Here is a 4182-nt window from a genome sequence, read left to right as displayed (position 1 = left end):
ACATCATTCTGGCATTAAATGAACAGGAGTTACTAATGAATTAGCGTTAATAAAATTTTCTCGGTCACCTAGTGTATTAGTATAAAAAAATACTATAAATAATAGAATAAATATTAATATAAAAAATCCATAAATATCTTTTATTGCAAAATATCAATGAAATGAAACTTTATCAAAATTACTATTAATTCCTAATGGGTTACTAGACCCAACACTATGAATTAGTACTATGTGAATTAAAATTAAAGATGCTAATACAAATGGGAATAGATAATGTAAACTAAAAAATCTACCTAAAGTGGCATTATTTACACTAAATCCACCTCAAATTCATTGAACTATGTCATCTCCTATATAAGGAATTGCAGATAAAAAATTTGTAATTACAGTAGCCCCTCAAAAGGACATTTGTCCTCAAGGTAATACATAACCTATAAAAGCAGTAATCATCATTACTATAAATATAATTATACCTGAAAATCAAAAAGGTTTTTTTTGATAACCCCCATAGTATAAACTTTTGCCCTATATGAATATAAACACAAATAAAAAATAAAGAAGCTCCGTTAGCATGAATTGATTTTAATAAAAATCCGTAATTTACATCTCTGCATATATGAATTATTGATTTAAAAGCTAAAATTATATCTCCACAATAATGCATAGCTAAAATAATTCCAGTAATTAATTGAATTGCGAAACACAATCCTAATAAGGATCCGAAGTTTCACAAGTAATTTATATTTGATGGAGAAGGAAGATCGATTAAAGTAGAATTAATATGTTTTATAAGATGATTGTTTTTTCTAATCCTCATTATATAGAAATGTTAATATAAGAACTAAGTATTATGGAATCAATAAGTATATTCGGATAGATCCCTAATACAATAATAAACACTATTAATGGTAACAAACTTTGAAATTCGAAACCTATTATATCACTTGAAAATTTTAGATAAGGCGAATTAGAACCAAAAAACATTCTATTGTAAACCCATAAAGAATAAATTAGATTTATGAAAACCCCTAATAAAATTAATAAAATTATAAACAAAGAAAACTTAAAAGCTGAAACTATTAAGAATAGTTCAGCTATAAAATTTAATGTTAAAGGAAATGAAACATTAGCTAAAATTAAAGTAAATGTAATTGTACTTAAAATCGGCATAGTAATAGTTAAACCTCTAAAATAGTTTATAATTCTAGAATGAAATCTAAAGTACACAATAAAGTAATAATGAATAAACCTGAACTAGATAAACCATGAGCAATCATCATTAACATTGACCCAACTAGTCCTTCAATAGAATGTGAGAAAATACCTATAGTCACTAAACCCATATGAGAAACTGAAGAATAAGCAATTAAACGTTTTATGTCTATTTGACGACATGTAGTTAAAGCACCATAAACTATGGCTACAATACTCATTGTAATAATCAATGGATAATAGAATTGAGAAGCCAGTGGAAAAATTGGATAACAAAACCTAATCAAACCATAACCCCCCAATTTTAAAAGTATTCCTGCCAATAGAATTGAAACTGCTATTGGTGCTTCTACATGAGCTTGAGGAAGTCAAATATGGAATGTTACCATTGGTATTTTTACAGCTAAGCCTATAAAAAACCCTATAAATAATCAAAATTGAATATTATATGGAATTTTTATGATTAATAAATTTTCATAGTTAGTAGTTAGTTAGTATATTTTAAATATACTTATCAGCATTAATAAAGACCCTATCAAGGTATAAAAAAAGAAATAAAAAGCAGCTTTAATTTTTTCTTCCCTATAACCTCATATACCAATCATAATAAATACAGGTATTAATATACTTTTAAACAAAATATAGAACCATAAAATATCTAAAATAGAAAATACTGTAATTAATAGAATAACTGATATAAATAGCAATATATTAAATTCTTTTTTAAAATATTTTATAGATTTTAAGCTTATTAATATACATATAGGAATTAGTAAAATACTTAAGCCTATAAAAAATATAGACAAACCATCAACAGAAAGAATAAAATTATTTCAATTAATAAATATTGAATTTATTAGTAATCAATTGAAATTTAAATTAAATTTAAAATTTAAAATTTTATGATTTAAAGTAAAAAATAATATAAAATAAAATAATAATATTAAAGATCAAAACAAAGAAATATTAAAAATATTTTTATTATTTCTTTGAACTAACAAGATATTTATAATGCTTAAAAATGGAATTAATAAAAGGAAGATTAAATACATCATTTATTAGATAAACCTCAAAAAGCTCATAATAAAGAATTAGTAATAATAATAAATGATAGGCTTAAAGGTAAATAAGATTTTCATAATAAACCCATTAACTGATCATTTCTTAATCTAGGAAAGGAGATTCTAACTCAAATAAACAAAAAAACAAATACAATCATTTTTAAAAAGAAAATAAAATTATTAATAAAGAAATGATTATTTCAATTTCCTAAAAATAAAATTACAAAAAAGTACTAGTAAATATTATATGAGAATGTTCTGCCAAAAAGAACAAAGCAAAAGACATCGAAGAATATTCTACATTATAACCAGAAACTAATTCTGATTCATCGTCAGCTAAATCAAAGGGGGCTCTGTTAGTTTCTGCTAATGAACATATAAAAAATATTATAGCTATGGGTCATAAAGGGAAAATATAAGAAATGCTTTGACTTTGTGAGTTTATTAAAGAATAAATATTTAAAGTTCCAGCACACAGAATACAAGAGAAAACAACTAAGCTAATACATACTTCATAACTTATCATTTGAGCAGCAGCCCTCAATGAACCCAAAAAGGCGTATTTAGAATTACTTGATCATCCAGATAAAAGTATAGAATATATGTTTATTGAAGAAATAGCAAAAATAAGCATCACTCTTAAATTAAAGATTAAATTATTTATCCCCAACGGAAATATTACTCAAATAAGCAAAGGTAGAGTTAAAGCTAAAATAGGAGAAATTAAATAAAGAAATATGTTAACATGATTAGTAATAATTAACTCCTTTGAAAATAATTTTACTCCATCAGCTAAGGGTTGTAATAACCCATATATTCCTACCACATTAGGGCCTTTTCTATTCTGACTATAACCTAAAATTTTTCTTTCTGCTAAGGTCAAATAGGCTACAGAAATTAAAACTGGGATAATAATTATCAAAAACTTTATAATTTCTAGTATAATTAAATATATATCTTTCATTATCCTTTTAGTAAATTTAATAATTTTAAAGAAATAGATCCTTTTATTTTATAAAAAGCCACTATTATTGATAATCCAATAGCTGACTCAATAGCAGCAATAGTTATTATGTATATTGCTAATATTTGTCCTTCTAGAGAAAAATTAGTTAATGAACTTAATATAAAGTTCATTGAAATAGATAATAATAAAATTTCTATACTAACTAGAATTAATATTATATTGCTTCTATTAATAATTATTCCAATAATACTAATACAAAACATAATTATGACTGATAAATTGAAATCAATTAGCATTATTCTCATTCTAACCCCCCCCCCCCTCAATCACTCGTAAATTTATCCTATGAATAATACAATTATAAATAAATAAATGACAAATTGTGAATAATAATCTATTAAATTTGAATATACAGACCATGGGAATTATATCTAAATCGAATACTAAAAACAAAATAGCAATTAGAAAAAATCTTATAGAAAATGGTTGACCAGTTGAATGAAAAGGATTAAACCCACACTCATAAATAAAAACTTTTTCTTTATCTGGTGATTTAAAAGAAAGAAAAATTGAAAAAAACAAAACAACAGAACTAAGTAAAAAACTAATAAATAAATAAATTTAATTTCATGAATTGTTTCTTAAGTGTTGTATAAATATTTTTTGCTTCTTTAAATTAAAATTATGAGTAATAGTTAAAACAATTACTCCTATCATTCCTATCGACAGAATAATGCTTATCAACATAAAATTTATATAATATTTAGAGTAAAAAAATAGAACTAAATTATGAAAGTTATGATAATTTATTAGATTAAAATTTAAAAAATTATCATTTAAGTAATAAGGTAAAAATACATTTTTGTTAATAACTTTTATGATTAATGAAGTTAAAACAATTAAAATTATAGGAATTATATTATTAATATTAGAATTTTTTTT

The 4182-nt window shown here is 23.2% G+C and overlaps 1 pseudogene; it reads right to left on the bottom strand.

Annotated features, from left to right (window-relative positions):
* Window positions 1–816: 816 nt before the first annotated feature.
* On the bottom strand, window positions 817–2306 carry LOC136076607 (NADH-ubiquinone oxidoreductase chain 4-like; annotated as a pseudogene).
* Window positions 2307–4182: the final 1876 nt, after the last annotated feature.

This window comes from Hydra vulgaris, chromosome 02 (genome assembly GCF_038396675.1).
Source record: "Hydra vulgaris chromosome 02, alternate assembly HydraT2T_AEP".
NCBI classification, from domain to species: domain Eukaryota; kingdom Metazoa; phylum Cnidaria; class Hydrozoa; order Anthoathecata; family Hydridae; genus Hydra; species Hydra vulgaris.
The sequence above is the reverse complement of the archived record's forward strand: the minus strand, read 5'-3'. Positions and strand labels throughout refer to the sequence as shown.